The sequence below is a fragment of the Moschus berezovskii genome, chromosome X, assembly GCF_049115385.1.
Source record: "Moschus berezovskii isolate FMDL1 chromosome X, NW_MosBer_1.0, whole genome shotgun sequence".
NCBI classification, from domain to species: domain Eukaryota; kingdom Metazoa; phylum Chordata; class Mammalia; order Artiodactyla; family Moschidae; genus Moschus; species Moschus berezovskii.
This window is the reverse complement of record NC_142488.1, coordinates 7,937,839-7,964,845: the sequence shown is the minus strand read 5'-3', so window position 1 is coordinate 7,964,845 and position 27,007 is coordinate 7,937,839. Positions and strand designations below refer to the sequence as shown.

Genomic DNA, 27,007 nt, shown 5'->3' with positions numbered 1-27,007 from the left:
GGTGACGGACAGGGAGGCCTGGTATGCTGCAGTCCATGGGGTCACAAAGGGTCAGACACGACTGAGCAACTGAACTGAACCATGAAATAGTACTATTTGGCTATAGAAGGAAGGAAACCATGGACACAGCATACGACATACGTGAATCTTGAAAACACTGTGAGAAGTGAAACAAAGTCACGAGAGGCCACATAACATATGATTTACGGGAAAACGCCCAATACAGGCAAATCCATAGAGATTACACAACTGGTCTGCAGCTGCAGGGGCTGCTGAGCAGAGCAAGAAAAAGGTAGGAGTGACGGCTCTGGGGATGGGGTTTCTTTGGGGGAGGGGGTACTGAAAATACTCTAAAATTAAATTGTGGCGATGACTGTACAGCCTATGTGAGTACCCTGTTCTTGCTGCTCAGTCGTGTCCGACTCTTTCGCGACCCCCTGGACTGTAGCCCCGCCAGGCTCCTCCATCTGTGGGATTCTCCAGGCAAGAATCCTGGAGTGAGTTGCCATTTCCTCCTCCAGGGGAATCTTTCCGACCCAGGGATCGAATCCCCGTCTCCTGTATTGGCAGGCGGGTTCTTTAGCACTGAGCCACCTGGGAAGTTCCTTCTGCACCCTACGTGACTACAAAGAGGCTGGGGTGCAGACGCTTCTCAACCTCCAGGGACTGAACACACCTGAGAACTTGCTGCAGCTCCTGGGCCCCGGAATTCCCCCTGGGGGTTGTGGAGCAAGCCTGACCCCCACACCGGGGGCTCCTACGGGAAGGAGTCTCATTCTCTCAAAGGGAGTCCAGTGCCGCAGCATCAGAGATTCAGGACCAAAGCCGGGGAAGCAGGTCACAAGAAACGGATCCCCGGCAGGATGATGTATTTTGTGGCAAATCAGGTCACGCCGTCCCTGGCTAGCCACAGTCCGGAATTTCTTGATTCGTATTCAAGAACTCTCCGCCGCGGCAGAGTTCACAGGTTTCGAGAGCCATAAATCCATCTGCTCCCGGCTTATCTTGAGTTTCACATGAGATTAATATTCTACCTACATCCTAGGCTAGGCAAAGACAAACAGCTCCAGAACGCAAAGTGACAGTATTCTAGGTAAGTAAACACGGAGAAAAGACTCGGTTGAAACCGTATCTGCAGCTTAACTTCTGTGTTTTAGAGGAATGTATATTTTGGCTTAAAACTCAACATTCAAAAAGCAAAGATCACAGCATCCGGTCCCACCGCTTCATGGCAAATAGATGGGGAAGCAACGGAAACAGTGGCTGACTTTATTTTCTTGGGCTCCAAAATCACTGCAGATGGTGACTGCAGCCATGAAATTAAAAGACCTTGCTCCTTGAAAGAAAAGCTATGACCATCCTAGACAGCGTATTGAAAAGCAGAGATAATACCTTGCTGACAAAGGTCCGTCTAGTCAAAGCTGTGGTTTTTCCAACAGTCATGTATGGATGTGAGAGTTGGACCATAAAGCTGAGCACCAAAGAACTGATGTTTCTGAACTGTGGTGTTGGAGAAGACTCTTTGAGAGTCCCTTGGACTGCAAGGGGATCCAACCAGTCAATCTTTCCTAAAGGAAATCAGTCCTGAATATTCATTGGAAGGACTGATGGTGAAGCTGAAACTCCAATACTGTCTGTGGCCACCTGATGCGAAGAACTGACTCAATGGAAAAGACCCTGATGCTGGGAAATATTTAAAGATGTCTTTAAAGTGAATAGAAAAAATCTTAAAGGTCAAAAAACACCCAGCCCTTTATCACTCTGAAATGCAATGCCTCCAATTAGAAGGTCTCTAAACCAAGGAAGAAAGTACCCAATAACGTAATTAATTTAACAAAGAATCTGTAGGCTAAAATGTGAATCGCACTTAAAATTAATCAGCAACACTAAAATAAAGACAAACTGCGAACCCACTATCGTCATTAATTTAACACAGAAACTATGTTTAACTGTGAATCATGCTTCAAATTAATCAGTCACATAAACCAGAAAATCCCTAGCAGTGAGGATCTGCCTTCCGATGAAGCTTTACTTCAGGTTTACAAAATAAAAAGCCAACCACAGCACCTTATTTAGTTTGAAAAGAATTAGTAAATAAAAGATAGCTGTGTGTTTTAAAAGACCCAAAGATGCTACCAGAGCACTTCGTTGAGCAAGGTAACTTGCCAGAGAGAATATAAATTATTTAACAGATTTTCAACTATTCCAATGCACTTCTGTCAAGACTCCAAGTCCGCACCCTACAATTTCCACCCCAAACCAAAATTCAGATCAAATATCCGTGAGGCACCCCTGGCAAACCAGCATCCTTGTCCAATCCTAGCAAGCAGCACTCGAATGCCTTCCCTTACCTGTGATAGACGAACAGATAACCTCAACATCCATTCTGGGTTCCTACTCGGCAACCAAGTGTCAAAAGAAATTCATTTCAACTGCTCTGTGTAAAGTTCTAAGCTCATCCGAGCTGAAAGACATTGCTGTGTACCCCTGTCAGCAAACAGGAACTGCTTGAGGATTTTAGTACTGCAATAACCATATCAGGACAAAATCAGTTCCCAATATAGAGCACTGATTTTTTTTTTTTGGGGGGTAGATGATGCTTGAGTTATAGACCCGTTTCACTATCATCAAGAACCCTTTCACATAAAGACTTCATCACGTTGATTACAAAGTGTCTCAAAAGTGTATACACACAGCGCCGGAGCTGACAGTTTCGCAGAGAGAGAAAAGGAGTTAGGAACAGGCAAGCAGAGTCAGTGGGCAGTACGGGACATTCACCCATCCCTCTTTGGGGCTGTGGTCAGCTCCTAAGGAGGTGGCTTCCCTGGTGGCTCAGTGGTGAAGAATCCGCCTGCCATGCAGGAGACACGGGTTTGATCCCTGGCCCTGGGAAGATCCCACATGCCATGGACCAACTAAGACTGTGCACCCCAACTTCTGAAGCCCTTGCCCCTGAGAGCCAGTGCTCCAAAACTACTAAAGACTCAACACTCTAGAGACTGAGCTCTGCAACAACAGAAGCCACCGCAGTGACAAGCGTGTGCACTGCAGCTTTACAGAGAGAAGGTCCCGATCTCTGCAGCTAGAAAGCAAGCCCAAACAGCAGTGGTACTGCAGTGAGTCACCTTTCCCTTCTCCACGAGGATCTTCCCAACCCGGGGATCGAACCCAGGTCCCCCACACTGCAGGTGGATTCCTTTTCTGTTTTTTGGTATTATCACATTTTTGTATTTCTTTTTTTTTTTTCCCCTTTAATTGGAGCCTACTTACTTTACAATACTGTAGTGGTTTTGCCATACACTGACATGAATCAGCCACGGGTGTGCATGGGTTCCCCATCCTGAACCCCCCTCCCAACTCCCTCCCCATCCCATCCCTCTGGGTCATCCCACCGCACCGGCCCTGAGCACCCTGTCTCATGCAATGAACCTGGACTGGCGATCTGTTTCACATTTGATAATATACATGTTTCAATGCCATTCTCCCAAATCATTCCACGCTCACCTTCTCCCACAGAGTCCAACACACTGTTCTTTATATCTGTCTCTTTTGCTGTCTCGCATACAGGGTTATCATTACCGTCTTTCTAATTTCCATATATATGCGTTAGTATACTGTATTGGTGTTTTTCTGACTTATTTCGCCCTGGACAATAGGCTCCAGTTTCATCCACCTCATTAGAACGGATTCAAATGCATTCTTTTTAATGGCTGAGTAATACTCCATTGTGTATATGAACCACGGCCTTCTTATCCATTCGCCTGCTGATGGACATCCAGGTTGCTTCCATGTCCTGGCGATTGTAAACAGTGTGCAGGCGGATTCTTCACCAGCTGAGCCACCAGGGAAGCCCAATGGAAGACCCAGCAGAGTTAAACAATAAATGAATCAGTAAAATTATATATATATTTTAAAAACAGCTCAGGAGGAAGCCATCTCACTGGAAAACAGCACGGGAGACATTGGCCGGCACAGGCCATGGTTCTGAACATGCCTGCTGTGCATCCAAACATTTCCTCTATGGCTCTTTCCCGTGGAGGCCGGATGGAATGAGGCAGGTGGGATGAACAAATAGAAGCTCATCTCAGAAGACACTTCCTAAATCAGTGGAAGACTGCCTTAAGGCACTTGAGGAAGAGTATAGAAGAAGATTCTGGAGTTTTTCCATGTGAGTACCATACCATGGACCCCACACGCCTCCTGGAATCGCTTTCCAGGTCTAAAGAGTGGCCACAGGCCAGATATAAAAAGGACTCCCACACTTTCTTTTTTCAAAATTGATATATTCTTTCGTGGGCTGTGTTGGGCCTTCCTTGCAGCATGCAATATAGTTCCCCGATTGGGAATCCTACCCCTCCCTGCCTTGAGAGCGTGGAGTCTTAGCCACAGGACCAGCAGGGAAGTCACGGGACCCAGCTTTAAAAGATTTCTTCGCAAATCACTCAACTATCCATTCATGGGGTAAAAACACACAGACACAGACACACACACACACACACACACACACACACACGATAGAACATTATTTAGCCACAAAAAGGAAAACACAAGCTACCCCATCATTAAACTGCAAAGACATTTCACTGGGTCAACTAAAACAGGCTCAAAAGGACAAATCTCATGTGATTCCACTTACATGCGGTGCTTAGAAGTCTCAACTGCAGAGACATTAATATAAAGCGGAACCGTGGGTGCCAGGGGCTGCGGGAGGGGAAGAGAGTTGTTTAAAGGCATATGTAATGTTAGCTTGGCAAGATGGAAAAAAGTTCTACATGGGGATGGTGGTGATGGCTATATAGCAAGGTAAATGTACTTAATGACAATGAAAGTCGTTCAGTCGTGTCTGACTCTTTTCGACCCCAGGGACTATACAGTCCATGGAATTCTCCAGGTCAGAACACTGGAATGGGTAGCCTTTCCCTTCTCCAGGGGATCTTCCCAACCCAGGGATCGAACCCAGGTCTCCCTCACTGCTGGCGGATTCTTTACCAGCTGAGCCACCAGGGAAGCCCAATGATAGTGAACTATGCATCTAAAAATGGTTAAGACAGGAAATAAAACTGTCACTCACCGGGGAAAAATGGTTAGCATGGTGTATTATATGTTACGCATATTTTATCACTGTAAAACATGATGCTTTGTAAATCCGACTTAAATAGGCATTAAGTGAAGGCTTGACCTTTCTGTTATAGCTTTCTGGACTGTACTTCATCTTAGGATTCCGTTAAAAATTTGCTAATTGTGCATAGGGGTGTCTCATAAAAGTACAAACGTGGAGGATTCTGCAATTTTTTTTTCCCTCTGGTGGCCTCATGGCACACGTTGTGGAATCTATTTCCCAAGCAGGGGTCAAATCTGCGTCCTTAGAAGTGAAAGGACCAAGTCCTAACCACTGGGACCACCGGGAAACTCCCCACAAGTATTTTAAAGTAATAAGATTTAGAATTACTATTGACCATTAAGAAAATTATGCAAACTTTTTCATAGACTATAAATCACAATGAATCCAACTGAGGCTTATGAATTTATCCATATAATCACACTTTCAAAAATGTAGTTCTTCCTGTGACGAAACAAAATTTAGGAACAGAAACCCAAATATATTCATTTCTAAAAGCATAGTCATGTTGAGTATTGGAGTCATCATGCGTGCATGCGTGCGTGCTCAGTCGTGTCCAACTCTCTGACCCCATGGACCATATCCCACCAGGCTCCTCTCTGTCCATGGGATTCTCCAGGCAAGAATACTGGAGTGGGTTGCCATGTCCTTCTCCAGGGGATCTTCCTGACTCAGGGATCAATCCCATGGCTCCTGCTTGGCAGGCAGATTCTTAATCACTGAGCCACCTGGGAAGCCCGAGAATCATCACAGGAGGACTAAAAGTGTATTACTCCTTACCACAGAGCTTCAGAGTCAATGCCAACAGTCGCTAACTACTGTGAAACAAGATGAAGGGCAATATTCATATATGCCAAGTTTGGGGGCAAATCCTAAACCAGTCAAGTTCATACTACCAACATTTGAAAGTGAAAGTCGCAAAGGTGTGTCCTATTCTTTGTGACCCCATGGAATATACAGTCCATGGAATTCCCCAGGCCAGAATACTGGAGTGGGTAGCCCTCTCCTGGGGAACTTCCCGACCCAGGAATCAAACCAGGGTCTCCTGCATTGGAAGCGGATTCTTTACCAACTGAGCTATCAGGGAAGCCCATTTGGGGTTGGATAATTCCTTGGCGTAGAAACCTGGAATGTTAGGTCCATGAATCAAGGCAAATTGGAAGTGGTCAAACAGGAGATGGCAAGAGTGAACATCGACATTCTAGGAATCAGTGAACTAAAATGGACTGGAATGGGTGAATTTAACTCAGATGACCATTAAATCTACTACTGTGGGCAGGAATCCCTTAGAAGAAATGGAGTAGCCATCATGGTCAACAAAAGAATCCGAAAATCAGTACTTGGATGCAATCTTAAAAATGACAGAATGATTTCTGTTCGTTTCCAAGGCAAACCATTCAATATTACAGTAATTCAAGTCTATGCCCCAACCAGTAACGCTGAAGAAGCCGAAGTTGAACGGTTCTATGAAGACCTACAAGACCTTTTAGAACTAACACCCAAAAAAGATGTCCTTTTCATTACAGGGGACTGGAATGCAAAAGTAGGAAGTCAAGAAACACCTGGAGTAACAGGCAAATTTGGCCTTGGAGCACGGAATGAAGCAGGGAAAAGGCTAATAGAGTTTTGCCAAGAGAACACACTGGTCATAGCAAACACCCTCTTTCAACAACAGAAGAGAAGACTCTACACATGGACATCACCAGATGGTCAACACCGAAATCAGACTGAGTATATTCTTTGCAGCCAAAGATGGAGAAGCTCTATACAGTCAGCAAAAACAAGACCAGGAGCTGACTGTGGCTCAGATCATGAACTCCTTATTGCCAAATTCAGGCTGAAATTGAAGAAAGTAGGGAAAACCACTAGACCATTCAGATATGACCTAAATCAAATCCCTTATGATTACACAGTGGAAGTGAGAAATAGATTTAAGGGACTAGATCTGATAGAGTGCCTGATGAACTCTGGACAGAGGTTTGTGACATTGTACAGGGGACAGGGACCAAGACCATCCCCATGGAAAAGAAATGCAAAAAAGCGAAATGGCTGTCTGAGGAGGCCTTACAAATAGCTGTGAAAAGAAGAGAAGCGAAAAGCAAAGGAGAAAAGGAAAGATATAAGCATCTGAATGCAGAGTTCCAAAGAATAGCAAGGACAGATAAGAAAGCTTTCCTCAGCGATCAATGCAAAGAAATAGAGGAAAACAACAGAATGGGAAAAACAAGAGATCTCAAGAAAATTAGAGATTCCAAGGGAACATTTCATGCAAAGATGGGCTCGATAAAGGACAGAAATGGTATGGACCTAACAGAAGCAGAAGATATTAAGAAGAGGTGGCAAGAATACACAAAAGAACTGTACAAAAAAGATCTTCACGACCAAGATAGTCACGATAACGTGATCACTGACCTAGAACCAGACATCTTGGAATGTGAAGTCAAGTGGGCCTTAGAAAGCATCACTACGAACAAAGCTAGTGGAGGTGATGGAATTCCAGTTGAGCTATTTCAAATCTTGAAAGATGATGCTGTGAAAGTGCTGCACTCAATATGCCAGCAAATTTGGAAAACTCAGCAGTGGCCACAGGACTGGAAAAGGTCAGTCTTCATTCCAATTCGAAAGAAAGGCAATGCCAAAGAATGCTCAAACTATCACACAATTGCACTCATCTCACACGCAGTAAAGTCATGCTCAAAATCCTCCAAGCCAGGCTTCAGCAATATGTGAACCGTGAACTCCCAGATGTTCAAGCAGGGTTTAGAAAAGGCAGAGGCACCAGAGATCAAATTTCCAACATCAGCTCGATCATGGAGAAAGCAAGAGAGTTCCAGAAAAACATCTATTTCTGCTTCATTGACTATGCCAAAGCCTTTGACTGTGTCGATCACAAAAAACTGTGGAACATTCTGAAAGACATGGGAATCCCAGACCACCTGACCTGACTCTTGAGAAACCTGTATGCAGGTCAGGAAGCAACAGTTAGAACTGTACATGGAACAACAGACTGGTTCCAAATAGGAAAAGGAGTACGTCAAAGCTGTATATTGTCACCTTGCTTATTTAACTTATATGCAGAGTACATCATGAGGAACGCTGGGCTGGAAGAAGCACAAGCTGGAATCAAGATTGCTGGGAGAAATATCAATAACTTCAGATATGCAGATGACACCACCCTTATGGCAGAAAGTGAAGAGGAACTCAAAAGCCTCTTGATGAAAGTGAAAGAGGAGAGTGAAAAGGTTGGCTTGAAGCTCAACATTCAGAAAATAAAGATCATGGCATCTGGTCCCATCACTTCATGGCAAATAGATGGGGAAACAGTGGAAACAGTGTCAGACTTTATTTTTGGGGGCTCCAAAATCACTGCAGATGGTGACTGCAGCCATGAAATTAAAAGACGTTTACTCCTTGGAAGGAAAGTTATGACCAACCTAAATAGCATATTAAAAAGCAGAGACATTACTTTGCCAACCAAGGTCCGTCTAGTCAAGGCTATGGTTTTTCCCGTGGTCATGTATGGATGTGAGAGTTGGACTGTGAAGAAAGCTGATCGCCGAAGAATCGATGCTTTTGAACTGTGGTGCTGGAGAAGACTCTTGAGAGTCCCTTGGACTGCAAGGAGATCCAACCAGTCCATTCTAAAGGAGATCAATCCTGGGTGTTCATTGGAAGGACTGATGCTAAAACTGAAACTGCAATACTTTGGCCACCTCATGTGACGAGTTGACTCACTGGAAAGACTCTGATGCTGGGAAGGACTGGGGGTGGGAGGAGAAGGGAACGACAGAGAATGAGATGGCTGGATGGCATCACTGACTATGGACATGAGTTTGAGTGAACTCTGGGCATTGGTGATGGACAGGGAGGCCTGGCGTGCTGTGATTCATGGGGTCGCAAATAGTCGGACACGACTGAGCGACTGATCTGAATTCTTTGGTGTGTGAGAAGGTAGGAGAGGCTGTCCTGTCCGCGGTGGGGTGTTTGGCCGCATCCTCAGATGCCAGGATCACCCCCTCCCATCAAATCAATCATATATGACAACCAAACCTGTCTCTAGAATTTGCCAAGTGTCCCAGGGTAGGGGTGGTGGTGGTAAAAGACTGCCCCCAGTGGAGAACCCCTGTCCTAAACCAAGAAGGAGATCTTCAGGAACCGCCCATGTTTAGGAAGAAAACCAAAAGGTTACGCTAAGAAAAACAACCCTCTCTGATTTGGCGTTAAGAGTCAGAAGGAGTAACAGATGTCAGAAATGAAAGAAAGCTGCCATCACCTTCAGGCCATTTTACAACCAGAAGCTACAGCCAGTTTCTAGAGCCTATTCTTCAATTTTAATTAATCGGAACTCAACGTCCATTTATACCTTCCCAGGTGGTGCTAAGCAGTAAAGAACCAGCCTGCCAATGCAGGAGACATAAGAAACATGGATTTGATCCCTGGGTGGGGAAGATCCCCCTGGAGGAGGCAATGGCAATTGACCCGCTCCAGTATTCTTGCCTGGAGAATCCCCATGGACAGAGGAGCCTGGCGGGCTCCAGTCCACGGGGTTGCACAGAGCTGGACACGCCTGAAGTGCCTTAGCACAGGACAATGTCCATTTGCATCAAGTTCTATGAAGAAGAGACTCACTACACTCCCGATCCATCCATTGTGGGCACGCTCCTGCCGACAGCACACGTTTTCGTGGGTTTGAGAGAAAAGGAGTGGTTTCTCAAGAGAAAGCGGTTTTGTTTTTTTTTTCCCGAAAACCAGAAGGGAGGGTGTGTCTGTGGGGCTCTACCCCTGTGTTCTGGAAATTCAAGAAGGCAAAGGCTGTCTGGACGAAAAGAACACTGAATAAACCTCAAGCGAAGACTGGCAGCAAGGGATGAACCACGCTGTCAGACAGCACCTCATCACGCACTTTTCATCAGCGGGAGACCTCAGAAAATGAAACTGCAGTACACCATTATCCATGTGGAATTCACGCCTTCCAATCAACTAGTTATGGTTGCCAGGGCACCTGGATGTTTTATGGATTCTGATAAGTCAAATGAGCAACACCCTACGCCTAGCCCATGGCACCCCAAGCCTGCCGAACAATACCCACGTACCAACCCGTGCCACAGCCTGCAATACCTTAGTATGAAAAACCCCTGCAACTGGGTTGGTCTTTAACACGGCGGACCGTCCAGATGAGATTCACAGAACACGCTGTTTAGTCGCTGCCACACTGTCTGGCTCGAACCATCAACAATTCTACCGGGACTGTATCCAGGCTCCAGGTAATCACCCGTCTCAGCATCACAGCTAATTCTAAACGCAGTCCTTTGAGCCCTTTTAGGATTTTATGAACAGAAAAGAGTTGCTGGGAACGGCTCACCCATATCCTTATACCAGGCCAAATCCCACCCCAACAGACCCGTTCCAAGTTGGGAAAGGAGTTCATCAAGGCCGTTTATTGTCATCCTGCTCATTTAACTTATATGCAGAGTACAGCTGAAGTTGTGACCAAACTAGACAGCATATTAAAAAGCAGAGACATTACTTGGCCAACAAAGATCTGTCTACTGAAGGCTATGGTTTTTCCACTAGTCATGTATGGATTTGAGAGTCAGACCATAAAGAAAGCTGAGCGCTGAAGAACTAATGCTTTCCAACTGTGGCGTTGGAGAAGACTCTTGAGAGTCCCTTGGACTGCAAGGAGATCCAACCAGCCCATCCTAAAGGAAATCAGTCCTGAATATCCACTGGAAAAGACTGATGCTGAAGCTGAAGGTCCAACACTTTGGCCACCTGATACGAAGAACTGACTCCTTAGAAAAGACCCTGATGCTGGGAAAGATAGAAGGCAAGAGGAAAAGGGGACGACAGAAGATGGGATGGTTGGATGGCATCACCGACTCGATGGACATGAGTTTGAGCAAGCTCTGGGAGATGGTGAAGGACAAGGAAGCCTGGAGTCCGTGGGGTCTCAAAGAGTTGGACACGACCAAGCAACTGAACAACATTATCACGCGAAATGCCGCGCTGGATGAGGTACAAGCTGGAATCAAGATTGCAAGCAGAAATATCCACAAGCTGGAATCAAGACTGCAGGGAGAAGTATCAACAACCTCAGATATGCAGATGGTACCACCCTAATGGCAGAAAGATCATTCTTGACCAGGGTTGCATCATTGCAAAACTGCGGCTGTCAGTTTCCTACTTTTGATAACATAGTATCTTCACAAAAGACCAGGGAAGGTGGGGGAGGGTACCTGAGACCTCAATTTGCTATTTTTTTGCTTCCCGGATGACGCTCGTGCAGGAGATGTAAGAGACTGTGGTTTCAGTCCCTGGGTCAGGAAGATCCCCTGGAGGAGGGCATGGGCAATTCCCTCCAGTGAGAATCCCACAGACAGAGGAGCCTGGCAGGCTATACATTTCATGGTGTTGCAAAGAGTGGGACACGACTGAAGCTGCTTGCTGGTTCAGTTCAGTTCAGATCAGTTCAGTTGCTCAGTCGTGTCCAACTCTTTGCGACCCCATGAATCACAGCACGCCAAGCCTCCCTGTCCATCACCAACTCCTGGAGTTCACTCAAACTCATGTTCATCGAGTCGGTGATGCCATCCAGCCATCTCATTCTCTGTCATCCCCTTCTCCTCCCTCCCCCAATCCTTTCCAGCATCAGAGTCTTTTCCAGTGAGTCAACTCATCGCATGAGATGGCCAAAGTACTGGAGTTTCAGCTTTAGCATCAGTCCTTCCAATGAACAGCCAGGATTGATCTCCTTTAGAATGGACTGGCTGGATCTCCTTGCAGTCCAAGGGACTCTCAAGAGTCTTCTCCAGCACCACAGTTCAAAAGCATCAATTCTTCGGCGATCAGCTTTCTTCACAGTCCAACTCTCACATCCATACATGACCACTGGAAAAATAGAAACCTTCAAAAGTAACAGTGTCTCACTGATGAACAGATACAGCAAACATGGGCTATTCATCCTGTGGAACTGGGTCTGGTCATCAAAATGAATGCAACAACACGGTTGAACCTTGAAAACTTTCCATCGAGTGAAAAACCAACCGTCCACGAAGCACACACACACTGCATGATTGAATTTACATGGAACATCCAGAATGAACAAATCCAGAGATGCTGACCATCGACGGGTGGTGACTGGGGGAGGCCTGAACAAGTTCTCATGGGTCCATGCGGTTCTTTGGGGAGCGAGGAAATGGTTTAGAATCAGTTGTGGCGATGGCTGCGGAACTCTGTGAATATTGTAAAAACCACCAAAACGTACGCTCGAATGGGCAAACTGTCGGCTATGTGAATAACAACGTAATCAAGTTGTTAACGCGAGACAGCAGTGTCTGGCAGTTGAGTTGTTATGTAAGTATCTTGCCATGATTTATTGTTCTTTCTTCACCCCAGGGAGCCGGGGGTGGTTGCTTTAAAAGGTCACCTATGATATTGTTTCAAATCACATGCAGCCCATCTGTTACTGATGATGAGTATGTGACCCCAGGCATGTCTAGGTAAACAGAGATAAAAGCTCTGATGCTAGGAGAATCAGAATCAGACTCCTCTGGGCACTGGATGGGCAGGGTTAATGTCAGGGTCCTTGCCTTTTCCTCAGGGAAAGCCTGGCGCGCTGCAGCCCACGGGATTGCAAAGGGTCGGACACAACTGGGCGACTAAACAACAATAATCCCCATCACTCCCCTGCATTCCACCAGGCTGGCTTATCAACTTCTCCCTTTAAAGAAACAAAAACACCTTATTGCTCGTTCCTCTTTGCCCAGAGAGTAGCTTAGCTTCACCACGCACTGAGACCCCAAGCGCCACCAAAGCCAGCCCAAGTCTCCCTTTGAAAACAAAGGTCCAGCCTTCCTCAGCGGCTTGCAAGGCAGGTTCGTAGATCCTTCCCGGGAATTCCCACAGCAGGAGACGTCTGCACTGTCCATGGGACACCCATCCATGCCACGGCTTTCTAGGACCTGTAACGCCTTCCCCCAAAACACGAGACACATTTCACTTAATCTCCACACACTCTACAATGCTCCAGAAGTAAGAGATTCAAAGAACGGTCACCCCAGAAACAGAAGACTTTCATAAAAAGGGGGTCTTGAAAAGGAAGCTTTTGATCTGGGTGAGACCCGGGCCTTGCTGCAAGCTGGGTGAAATGCAGCAGCCAAAACGATGATTCCAGACCACAGAGGTCCCCGTCCTACGCACCCTGCCTGGGATCTCGGTGCCCTCATGACAGTCCATGGGGGGCTCAGACGGAAGGAAAACGCCTCCCCAGGTGCCCCCAGCACAGGCCACGTGGCCTCACGATGCTGTCCAACAGGCGTTTATGGAAAGTTCTGTCTGGACCACAAACTAGGCCGTGGATGAAAGAAATGATGTTTCTTTCAAAAGCATACAATAACCATGTCCATGTCTGTTTCCTAAAATTTCTGACTTTCCAAACACTCCATGAAACAAGAGTTTCTTACGAAGTGCCAACACAGACAAGATACACAGCATGTTTCTTTTCGGTTACCAAATCAGCTATTACAAAACATCTTGAGAAATTACTGTTTCTGGTACACACAGCCAACAAGTAATAGTGAATTAAAAAAAAAAAAAAAACACACATGGACCAGTTGACAGGATACTTCTTTATGGAATAAGAAAGAAATCCATTTTACAATTTTACTTACTCAGAGACAAATGTAGGCAAATCTCGTCTTCCTTCTGGGGTTCACTTTTAGGCCTGTTTTCTGTCTTCGGTCACCTGTCAACAAAAACATACATCCAAAATCAGGCAAAAAAAAAGAAGTCAGAGAAACCCATTCCAGTATTCTAGCTTGGGAAACCCCACAGACAGAGGAGCCTGGTGTGTTACAGCCCCTGGGGTCTCAAAAGAGTTGGACACGACTTAGTGGAGAAGGCAATGGCAGCCCACTCCAATACTCTCGCCTGGAAAATCCCATGGACGGAGGAGCCTGGTAGGCTTCAGTCTATGGGGTCGCTAAGAGTCGGACACAACAGAGGGACTTCACTTTCACTTTTCCTTTCATGCATTGGAGAAGGAAATGGCAACCCACTCCAGTGTTCTTGCCTGGAGAATCCCAGGGACGGGGGAGCCTGGTGGGCTGCCGTCTATGGGGTCGCACAGAGTCGGACACGACTGAAGCGACTTAGCAGCAGCAGCAGCAGGAGTAAACAACAACAAATTGCACTGTATCACACTGACTATTTTTTAAGATTTTTTTTTTAATGCAGTAAATATTACAACAGAATCTGGAAAATAGATCCTGGTGAATTCAATAAAAATTGCCAGATCTCCCTTGTGGCCGTTCAAAAACAAAAAAAGTCAACAAAAACATCTCGACTACATTCTCGACCGTTCAAAGACTTAGGCAGATTTCTGAAGCGGGTTCGGGGCGGGCGGGGGCTGTCTTAGGAAGCTGAAACAGTAACGGTGTCAGATGGTGGAAAACCACCATCGGTGACATTCAGTCTTGTGACTCGGAGCACACTGAGCCTGTCCACACGAAATCTGTTCAAAATTCTCCATCTCAAACTAGCAATGATCACCTCACTAGATACTCCAATCACCCCAAAACATGAGACACATCTCACTGATCTCTGCACACTCCACAACGCTCCAGAAGTAAGCGATTCAAAGAGCGGTCGTCTAGCCAGCTGGAGCATCTAGCCAGTGCTCCCTGTTCTCTAAGCACGCTAGGAACACATGAAATGAAAAACAGGTGATTTCTCGCTCGATTTGATGCACCCAGGCACCTTCTCACTGAGAGCTCCACGTCCAGCCGTGTGGAAAGAGCAAACGTCGCACGGCGATGCACCTGGCATCAGGGAACACTTGATGTCTGCGGTCGCGGGACACTTAAGTATCTGGACAGGGAGAAGCGGGGGGATCTCAGCGAGAACAGAGCAGTGACAACAATCTAGTAAGAAAACGTACAAGACCATGTGAGTGAAGTGATGACACTCGAACCCGCAGTGGGGGAAGAAGTGAGCATCGGACACGGAGCTGAGCTCACGCTGGGGGCCGAGATGGGACCCCGTGAGGAGGCAGCCCTTGAAGGCGCGTGAAAGCAGCGGTCCAGTGGCGATGGCGACCTGGGTGACGGGGACACGGCGAGGAGCGGCCAGGGGACGGCGCCACAGAAGCGAGCGACAGCGGATCCTGGGCCACAGACGGCGCTGCCAGCCTCAGAAAGGGGTCTGCCTCCTCCTCCCCGATCTCTCTTCACCCAGCACCAGGCTGAATGAGAAGAGAAAATCTGACCATCCTCCCACTTAAAATAAAACCCTTCAGGGCTCCCATCATTCTCAGGACAAAAGGCTTAGAGAAGCTCTCGCCCAGCAGAGGAACACGGGTGAGCTCGCACAGGGCCGGCGGGGACCACGGAGGTGGCCAGAAGCCGCACGGAGCCCACGGGGTCCTGGAGGTGAGACCCGGGGGATGCCCGGGTCAGCGCATGTGTGCTGGGGCTGGGGGCAGCAGCAGTAAGACGCCTTCCAGGTTCAGAGCTCGAGCCAAAGCTGCGATGTCTGGGAAGTCGGAGTGGAGGAGAGAGCAAAAGCTTTTGAAGGTGTCAACTTTTCCTGAAACATCTGTTGGCTCGCCCACTCTCTGAGCGGATTCTTAAACTAGGTGATCGTACACGTCTTAGCAGGTGGCAGAGGTCACAGTCCCAGAGTTAGGTCTGTGTAACCAATGGACTTCCCTGGTGGCTCAGACAGTAAAGCGTCTGTTTACAATGCAGGAGAGCCGGGTTCAATCCCTGGGTCAGGAAGATTCCCCTGGAGAAGGAAATGGCAACCCACTCCAGTATCCTTGCCAGGAAAATCCCATGGATGGAGGAGCCTGGTGGGCTATGGTCCACGGGGTCGCAAAGAGTCAGACATGAGTGAGTGACTTAGCTTCACTTCAACCGTGACCGCTGGAGCTGTGGGCCTGGCTGGGATGCACCTGGAGTGGGATTTCTCCTCAGCAGTACTGGCATTGGGACCAGATGACTCTATGCAGTGGGCTTCCCAGGTGGGGCTCATGATAAAGCCACCCGCCAATGCACTGGATATTAAGAGATGCAGGTTCGATCCCTGGGTCCGGAAGATGCCCTGGGGGAGGGCATGGCAACCCACTCCCATATTCTGGCCTGGAGAATCCCATGGACAGAGGAGCCTAGTGGGCGATACAGTCCATGGGGTCGCAAAGAGTCAGACACAACCGAAGCAACTCAGCACACACGCACGCGTTCTCTGGGGTGCAGATAGGTGGCTGTGCTTCTCATGAGAAGACTCTGAATAGTATTTCGGGCCCTACCCACTCGACGCCATAGGAATCACGCCATCCACCCAGGCTGTGACAACCAAACTGACCCTCGCTGCTCAGTGTCCCCTGGACAGCACGGTCACCGCGCTGAGATTCTCTCAAGATTACCACACTAAGGCTTCCCAAGTGGCGCCAGTGGTAAAGAATCTGCGTGCAGGAGAAGATGCAAGAGACCTGGGTTTGGTCCCTGGGTCGGGAAGATCCCCTTGGAGGAGGGCATGGCCACCCACGCCAGTATTCCTGCCTGGAGAATCCCATGGACAGAGGAGCCTGGCGGGGTACAGTCCATGGGGTCGCAGAGAGTCAGGCACGACTGAAGTTAAGTGATATCACATGACATCACTTATACGTGGAGTCCAAAAAAAAAAAAAATGTAATATCCTGGCAGTTTGGTGGTGAGTGGTTACGACTCTGAGCTCTCACTGCCCAGGACCCGAAATCAATCCCTGGTCAGGGGGGGAAACTAAGATCTCACAAGCTGGGCAGCACAGAAAATTAATAAACAATTAAAAAAACGAAGAAATGATACAAATGAACTTCTTTACAAAACAGACTCACAGACACAGAAAACAAACTGATGGTTATTAAAGGGGGAAGAGGAGTTGGGATAAATGAGGAATTTGGGATGAAGAACCACACACTACGATGCATATATATATAAAATGAAAACACAACTAAACTGTAAGCACAGGGAATTACAATATCTTTCTCATAACCTTTCACAAGAAAGAATCTGATAAAGAAGAGATTCGATGGTATTTCTATAAATGTAAAGGCCACCACTGAACCCAGAGGAGGAGGATCTGCCCAGTGAGACAGAGAAAAACAAGAGTGCAGCAAGGCGGGGCAAAAACCCCAGACAGTGCGGTGTTCCTGGCTTCTAGTGACAGCCGCCACTCAGATGACCAGAGGGGAAGACTAGCAAGTAACCACTGCTGAGACGGAGGACTGGAGGGGGTGGCCCGTAGCTCATAGGATGACATGGACAAACACACACCGTCTTCTCTGCATCTGCTCCCTGCACGGAAGAAACCTAGGAAGACTTCACGGAGGCGGCGGCATCCCTTGCCGCAAGAAGTCAGGTGAAGAGGAAGGTAAAGCGACTGTCATGTGAGGGGTACTGGAGGTCAACGGGTGGGCGCAAGCAGAGGGCATGGAAGTTTCCCAAAATGTCAGAGAGGGGTGCTCGGAAACAAGGATGCTGATAGCAGAGTAAGGGAGGGCTGGTTGGTGGGAGAGAAAGGGGTGCCCCACACAGCACAGGAAAGAGACCCCCTCTCCCCGCCACTGCCCGACCAGCATAGACCAACCTCAGTCTTGGGGCCACCCAGCGTAAGAACAGCTGCTAGTGGTGGTGCATGCTGGCTCCAGGGCCGTCCAGACCAGAGCCGGGAGAGCAGGGCACCAGTTCACTTCACTCGCTCAGTCGTGTCCGACTCTTTGCAGACCCCATGGGCTGCAACACGCCAGGCTTCCCTGTCCATCACCAATTCCCGCAGCTTGCTCAAGCTCCTGTCCACTGAGCTGGTGAAGCCATCCAAGCATCTCATCCTCTGTCGTCCCCTTCTCCTCCCACCTTCCATCTTTCCCAGCATCAGGGGCTTTTCCAATGAGTCAGTTCTTCGCATGAGGTGGCCAAAATATTGGAGTTTCAGCTTCAGCATCAGTCCTTCCAATGAACACCCAGGACAGATCTCCTTTAGAATGGACTGGTTGGATCTCCTTGCGGTACAAGGGATAACTCTGTCAAAGGGCTGACAAAAGCTGCCCCACGCACAATCCACTCCACTGCTCCATTCTGTCTCCCTTCCACCAAACTACTATGCACATATATTTAGTTAAAAAAAAAAAGAGAGAGACAGAAACAGACTTACAAGCCTCACTTCGCTCCTAATTAATTATAAGAAACTCTCTCCAGACCAGAGACTCCTCAGCTGTGAAATGAGGGTATTAAATTATTTATGAGGTTTCACCCACATCAAAAAGGAAAATCGGAGGAACCATTTTTCTGTTGACTTCCTTGGTAAATTCTAAGGGAAAACACCTTGCAGGGAACTGAACCAAGAATTTGCAAAGGGATTGCTTTGGGAGGACTTGGTGGGGAGGGGCCAGCAGACAGGTGTGAAGAAGAATTCATCTGTGTTCCACAGCCACCTGAGCACAGAAATACATCCAAACCAATTTTTTTCTCCCCCTCTGAAGTTGCCATAATGATTAACATGTTCACCCTGGAGAAACTCAAGTTGTACCATCACGAAAAAAAATGAGAAAAATCTAAAATATGTTTTCTGAAACCACCAGCATGACACAGGAGTTGCACTCCCAAGTCCTCTTCTTTTTTTTAAGAGAGCCCAGAATTAACCCTGCTGAGCGCCAGCAGCTAAGACACATTCCAGCGAGAGGAGTCTCCATGCCAGAGAATTTGAACCACTTCATTTGCTACGTACTTGCAGACTTCAGGTTCTATATGATGAAGCTGTTGTTTCCTGCACTATCAATATCGCCCAGTGCTTTTTATATATTCAGATGATTCAGTCCATATTAGATTTTTTAAAATTTACTTTTAATTGGAAAATGATTGCTTTACAATGCTGTGTTAAATTTCTGCTGTACAACAACGAGATTCAATCATATATATACATATGTCTCTTCCCTCTTGAACCTCCTTCTCATCCCCCGACCCCACCCCAACCCTCTAGGTCATTATGGAACAAGCAGAGAGCTGGGCTTGCTGTGCTATACAGGCAGCTTCCCACGAACTAGTTATCTTACCCATGAAAGTGAAAAGTGAAAGTTGCTCAGCCATGTCTGACTCTTTGCGACCCCATGGACTTGTACAGTCCAGTGGAATTCTCCAGGCCAGAATACTGGAGTGGGTAGCCTTTCCCTTCTCCAGGGGATCTTCCCAACCCCAGGGATCGAACCCAGGTCTCCCGCATTGCAGGCAGAGTCTTTACCAGCTAAGCCACCAGGGAAGCCCAAGAATCCTGGGGTAGGTAGCCAATCCCTTCCCCAGGGGATCTTCCTGATCCAGGAGTCGAACCGGGCTCTCCCGCATTGCAGGCAGACACTTTACCACCTGAGCCTCCAGGAAAGCCCTTGATTCCATACACACGTCTTAATACACGACATTCGGTTTTCTCTTTCTGACTGACTTCCCTCCGAATAACACGCTCCGGGTTCAGCCAACTCACTAGAAACGTCAGTTCAGTTCAGTCGCTTGGTCGTGTCCGACCCTTGGCGACCCCGTGGACCGCAGCACGCCAGGCTTCCCTGTCCATCATCAGCTACCGGGGCTCGCTCAAACTCATGTCCATCGAGTCACCAGAACCTACCAGATGGTTAATCCTTTAAATCTGTGCTTTTCCAACGGGGCTAATTGTGTCCCCCGCCCTCCCCTCCCCCAGCCACCATCACTGGACACTTGGCCATGTCTGGAAACAATTTCAGTCCTCAGGACTCCGGGAAGGATGTTATTGGCATCAAGTAAGGCCAGAGATGCTGCTGAAGCTCCTACAGCACACAGAACAGCTCCCTTCATAAACAGCTAGCAATATCTGGCTCAAATGTCAATATCGCCACGGCTGAGAAATCCTCATTTGAACCATACTAAAAATTAAAACAAAAAAAAATTATTTATTTAGTGGTGCCGCACCTTAAGTCATGGCATGCAAGCTCTTTAGTTATGGCATGTGGGATCTAGTTCCTGAAGGGAGATTTAACCCGGGGCTCCCTACACTGGAACAAGGAGTCTCAGCCACCGGACCACTGGGCAAGTCCCCATAGTAACATCTCTATAATTCTGCAGAAGGTATACACCGTGTATCATTTTTATTCTTTTCAAAGTAACACAATACATACACTACAGGGGAGGCAAGACTTCTCATTGTAGCTGCGAGCTTTCCAGCATCATCTATCCCCAACCCTGCTCTCCAAAGCAACCACATTCAAATCACAGCTGGCAATACTCCTTGGTATGGACTCGCATGATTCTAAATAAGCTGCTGTACACTATATCCTATTAACTTTAGAGATCACTTAGTTGGTTTTCTCACACACGGATGGAGATTTTGGTTTCGTAAATTCTGCTTACTCTTTGGAAGAAAAGTTATGACCAACCTAGACAGCATATTAAAAAGCAGAGACATTACTTTGCGAACAAAGATCCGTCTAGCCAAGACTATGGTTTTTCCAGTAGTCATGCTTGGATGTGAGAGTTGGACTATAAAGAAAGCTGAACGCCAAAGAACTGATGCTTTTGAACTGTGGTGTTGGAGAAGATTCTCGAGAGTCCCTTGGACTGCAAGGAGATCCAACCAGTCCATCCTAAAGGAGATCAGTCCTGACTGTTCATTGGAAGGACTGATGTTGAAGCTGAAACCAATACTTTGGACAGCTGATGCGAAGAACTGACTCATTTGAAGAGACCCTGATGCTGGGAAAGATTGAAGGCGGGAGGAGAAGGGGACGACAGAGGATGAGATGGTGGGATAGGATCACTGACTGGATGGACATGAGTTCGAGTAAACTCCTGGAGTGGGTGATGGACAGGGAGGCCTGGTGTGCTGCAGTCCATGGGGTCACAAAGAGTCAGACTGAGCAACTGAACTGAACTGAAGTTCCCACCACCCATCCTGGCTTACCCTCCCACATGTTTCCAACAGTGTAACTTGTTTTGGTTACATATAAACTCTACACATGCTATTTTGACAATGGAACAGGCACTTCCAGGCATGCAAGCAGTAGGGTGACGACGCCTTTCTTACGTCTAAGTCTTTAATTTTCCTGGGATGATTTGGCTGCCTCTGTTTTTCTTTGATACTTCCTCCAACGACCCTTCTTTTTCAATTTTTCACTCAGATAACCTGGCAGTTCTATGTTCACCCCAATTATTGTTCTCCTGAACCCCCCAATATATACACACACCAGACCTTCCTCCTGAAATTTCTGGACTCTGCTCCAGTCTATACTTGTCAGAGTGAGATCTGCTGAGACCAGATGCCCCAAGATCACACCATCAGCATCACGACAATTCCTTCCGTCTCTGTTTCAGGGACCCCCAGTCTCCCCCCTTTCTTGGTTTACGGTCTCCTTTCGATGGAACACATTCTCCAGCAGTTTCCTGAGAGAAGTGATGTAGGAAACCTAAAAGCCTGCTGATATCCTGAGTATGGACAAATCTCTTTATGCTGCTCTAAATCAACAACCCGTGAGGGAATGAACGCAAAAATCCGAGTGAAAATAGATTTTCACAGAATTCTAAGCTCAGTCTGTTTTCCGACTTAAGAAATATGATGTCATTCTGATTCCAGGCCCTTCCTATGACTCTTTTCCATCCAGAAAAAAAAAAAAAAGTGCTCAGACGCTGCCTTTATCCCTGATTTTCTACAATGAAATGCTGATGAGATTTCAAGTAGTAATTTTTGAAATGCTTAATTTCTATTCTCTGTTCTAGTCATTTGGTTTGAAATTTCTGTCTTCTTCAGATTAGAGATTCCCCTCCTTCTCCCTGCCCCCCTCCCCTCTGTTTCCCTGGAGTACTTATTAGACAAAATCTGAATAACCATCTCTCATCTGTCTGACAAAACTTCCTGCACTGTATCTTAGCTGCCCAGTAAGGTATTCATTTACTTCCAATCTGAGAAGTAAAGGGCTTCCCCACTAGTTCAGCTGGTAAAGAATCCACCTGCAATGCAGGAGACCCCGGTTCGATTCCTGGGTCGGGAGGTTCCCCTGGAGAAGGGATAGGCTAACCATTGCAGTATTCTTGGGCTTCCCTGGTGGCTCAGCTGGTAAAGAATCCGTCCGCAATGCGGGAGGACCTGGGTTTGATCCCTGGGTTGGAAAGACCCCCTGCAGAAGGGAATCACATTCCAGTATTCCGGCCTGGAGAATTCCATGGACTATATAGTCCATGGGGTCACCAAGAGTCGGACACGACTGAGTGACTTTCACTGGGAAGTAAGGGCTTCCCAGGTGGTGTTCGTAATAAAGAACCTGCCTGTGTGTGCAGGAGATGAAAGAGACCTAGGTTCAGTCCCTGGTTCGGGAAGATCCTCTGACATAGGAAACGCCAACCCACTCCCATATTCTTGCCTGGAAAACTCCATGGGCAGAGGAGCCTGGCGGGCTACAGTCCACGGAATCGCAAAGAGTCGGACACAACACGGCATGCACACAAGTATGGGTATTCATTTAGCCCCGAGTGACTACTGAGCAGTTGAAAAGCGGACAGTACAACCGAGGAGCTGACTTTAAATGGAATCTGTTTCTCGTTCATTTAAGTTTAACGAGTCACACATGGCCGGGGGCTACCATGTGTGACCCCACAAATCTAAAGACGACGACCAAGAGGAAAAGAAGGCAATCGAGGAAGGTCAGTGCCTGCAGCATCGACCCTAAGAGGATATTAAACACAGAAGAAGAAAGTGAGGGCAACTTCCAAATCCCCTTGGTTACTATTTCCAGCATGAGGTCTCAGGATGTAATTCCTTAGGAGGTCTCCTTCCTCGGAAGAGTTGGAGGACCTTTTAGCATGATGTCAGACAAGCAGAAGCAGCGTCTGCCCCTACGACCATGTTTTATTATACCTGGGGTACAAACAGGGCAGCCAAGGGTCCTCTGTCTCCTGAGGGGGAGACAGGAAATGAAAGTCGCTCAGTCGTGTCCAACTCTTTGAGACCCCGTGGACTGTAGCCCCGCCAGGCTCCTCTGTCCATGGGATTCTCCAGGCGAGAAGACTAGAGTGGGTAGCCTTTCCTTTCTCCAGGGGATCTTCCCAGACCAGGGATGGAACCCAGGTTTCCCGCATTGCAGGCGGATTCTTTATCATCTGAGCCACGAGGAAAGCCCAGGTCGCCTCCGTATTTCTCAGAAAGGAGAAATCTGTATCGTACCCACAGCATCACAGCATAAAGTAGAAGCAAAACGTTAAAAATAATAAAACACAAGGGACAGATAACAGGTAAGTTGCAGATGGCAACTTCTTTGAACAGCACCCCTGACAGCTGTCACGGAGCCCTGATCTCAGCATACTTGGCAACAGAACACAGTTCTCTACACGTGTTTGAGCAAAAAACACTGCTTCTGCATGATGGGTGCTTCCGGGGACAGAAAGTAGAGCAGCTGGCAAAGGCCTTCTCTGTGCGTTCATTCACGCACTCATTCAACAAACATCACACACATCACAAACTGGCATCCATCTCTGATCAGTAAACAGAGACAGAAAACAAAGCAAAATCAAACCGGACAACCCGCCACAAAGCTGCCCAGCGTGTTGTTTGATCAGAACCACTGGGAACCGCTTTATGAAAGCCCAGAACAGAATACAGCCGGCACGCCACAGCTGTGCGTTTACAACAAATAGCAGGATGGCCATGCAAAGATGGTCACCCTTCTTATTTCAACTCTGAAGAAACACAACCATACTAGCATTCTAGCAAAGTCAAGTCAAACTTGCTCAGTCGTGTCTGACTCTCTGCGACCCCATGGACTGTACCCGCCAGGCTCGTCTGTCCAGGGGATTCTCCAGGCAAGAATACTAGAGTGGGTTGCCGTGCCCTTCTCCAGGGTAATCTTCCCAACCCAACGACTGAACCCAAGTCTCCTGCATTTCAGGCAGACTCTTTCCCGACTGAGCTACAAGGGAAGCCCTTGTAGCTAGCACTGGCAGTCTAGGTACAGGGAAACAAAAATTCAGGAAACACCACTCATTTTAAATTTAAGGATCAACGGGGAAACACATCTTCTTCATCTACTCTTCTGGTAAGTCATGTAATATGCACTCCGTCCTGCAAAGCGACGTTTTATTATGCTTGCAGATTTTTTTTTTTACAAGCTCAGTATTAAAAGTATGAGTTATTCAAATAAGGACACTACTAAGTCGCTTCAGTCGTGTCCAACTCTGTGCGACCCCATAGACGGCAGCCCACCAGGCTCCCCGTCCCTCGGATTCTCCAGGCAAGAACACTGGAGTGGGTCGCCGTTTCCTTCTCCAAAATAAGGACACTAACCGAGACCTTTATATAAACTTGATTTCTTCGTCAATGCATTATGACACTAACAACAAGTATTTCATGCTTGTAGAACTGGCAAAATCAATGCCTGCGAGCCTGTACTGATGAGTATGAGCACATATATATTGACACACTGACACATGCATGATTGACCTGACTGCAAGGAGTGACGCTGAAGCCGAAGTGCCAATCCTTTGGTCACTTGATGCGAAGAGCTGACTTAATGGAAAAGATCCTGATGCTGGGAAAGATTGAGGGCAGGAGGGGACGGGGACGACAGAGGATGAGATGGGTGGATGGCATCCCCGACTCGATGGACGTGAGTTGAAGCACAGTCCAGGAGGCAGTGAAGGACAGGGCGTGGGGTCGCAGGGAGTCGGACACGACTTGGCAACAGAACCACCAACAGGACAGCAGGCTGAACCATACACCCGTCACACGTGACAAATGCAAAGTGCTTTCCCAACCCACACCACGATAGGCCAAATATATTTCACATGGAGAGGCTAAGACGGGACTTGTCACCTGAAAATATGGTATGAGACAGGTAACAGAACACGACCCAACTGGTCTTCTAATTATATAAGCCATCCAGAGCTACTATCAACAGAAAAAAATAAATAAAACAGGCCCACGCCAAATTTTAATAAGCTATGGGTCGCACAGAATTTGTCGGCAGGCAGTTTTATTTGGTGGCGTGAAATTTTGTTTAACAAGAGAATACGAATCACAGCACTTAAAGAGGATACATTAAAGCATTAGGATAACACGATCTTTTTCTTGTTCAGCAAACTGTCCATCAACAGCCACTACGATCTCTGCACAGAGATCACACCACACGATGAAAATAAACTTCAGGTGAGACATGAGTTTCTGGTTTACAGATGACACTGTGACTGCGCCAGAGGGGTACAAAACAATCCTAATTAATCTTCTCCTCGTCTCCCAAAGCAGTCTCTCCACATTAGGCAATGAGCATTAAGAGAACTTTTTTTTTTTTCCTGATGTGGACTATTTTTAAGCCTTGACTGAATTTGTTACAACACTGCTTCTTGCTTCAGCTTTCGTGTCTAAGCAGCACTCTTCAACGTAATCGTCAAGCACCATACATGTCACCGACCGGCTGAAATCGTCAAACATGTTTCTGAGCAGCACATGGTCACGTTTCTCTGTCTGTCATTTGCAGACACTTCCTACTCCCTCCCCGCCTCACCTGGGAAGCTCAACGTTATGGTCCTCAATTTCGTTTAACGACACGCCTCTAAGAAGATCCTCTGGGAAGATGACTCACTTCGACTCTGTGCTTACACAAACACCTCAGAATCTAGGGGACCAATGGCAATGATCAGCTCATTCCAGAAGAGAGTCTGAAAACGCAGGCGCGTGCACGCACGCGCGCACACACACACACACACACTCGCCGTCCAATTCACAGATATAAGTTCTTCTGCAAAGGTCACCTCCGTATTTAGGACATCAGAAAGATATCCCAAGGAACGGATGGACAAAGTGGCATAAATATATACATATATGCCACCATGTGTAGAATGGATCGCTGATGAGGAACTGCTGGACAACACAGCGGAGCCCAGCCAAGGACTCTGTGATGACCCGGAGACCTGGGATGGGAGAGTGGAAGCAGGTTCCAGGGGGAAGGGATATATGTTATCAGTTTAGTTCAGTCGCCCAGTCGTGTCCGACTCTTGGCGACGCCATGAATCACAGCACGCCAGGCCTCCCTGTCCATCACCAACTGCCGGAGTTTACTCAAATTCATGTCCATCGAATTGGTGACGCCATCCAGCCATCTCATCCTCCGTCGTCCCCATCACCTGCCCTCAATCCCTCCCAGCATCAGGGTCTTTAATGAGTCAACTCTTCGAATGAGGTGCCCAAAGTATTGGAGCTTCAGCTTTAGCATCAGTCCTTCCAATGAATACCCAGGACTGGTCTCCTTTAGGATGGACTGGTTGGAGCTTCGTGCAGTCCAAGGGACTCTCAAAGAGTCTTCTATATATTAATATGCTAATTAATAATAATTAATATTACTAATAATTAATAATAAATTAGTATTTGCACTGTTGTATGGCAGAAGCCATCACCACATTATAAAGAAACTTTCTTCCAATTAAAAAATTAATTAAAATTAAAAAAAAAACACACCAAAAACTCAGCCAGGACTTCCCTAGTCCAGGTCCAGTGGCTAAGTCTCCCCACTCCCAATGCAGGGGGCCCCGGCTGTGATCCCTGGTCAGGGAACTAGACCCCACAGGCTGCAACGAAATGTCCTGCAAGTGGCAAGAAATACCCTCCTCATGCCACAACAAAGACCCAACGCGGCCAGATCAATTAAAAACGAAAGCATCTGACACTCTCACACAAGCACACCTGAGCTGGAGAACTTCCCAGAAGGCAGAGACCCAAATGAGGCAACAACATCCTGATCCCTTTCCCCTTTGGAAATAGAGGTCCTCAAAATGACTTAACCTATAGCCTTTCACAAAAGCTTAAGAGTGTGTGTGTGTGTGTGTGTGTGTCTGTGTGTGTCTGTGTGTG

The 27,007-nt window shown here is 47.3% G+C and overlaps 1 protein-coding gene across 8 annotated transcripts in view; it reads right to left on the bottom strand.

The window, feature by feature from the left end:
- Positions 1–27,007, bottom strand: part of LOC129557897 (F-box-like/WD repeat-containing protein TBL1X) — a 258,767-nt gene that overhangs the window by 146,333 nt on the left and 85,427 nt on the right. For 7 of the 8 annotated variants that reach the window (XM_088833984.1, XM_088833980.1, XM_088833981.1 and 4 more), the window contains exon 2: positions 13,792–13,865. The exons of the other annotated variant lie outside the window; for it this stretch is intronic. The gene's annotated coding sequence lies outside the window, so the exon portion shown is untranslated. The remainder of the gene's footprint in view (positions 1–13,791; positions 13,866–27,007) is intronic. 8 annotated transcript variants of the gene reach the window in all.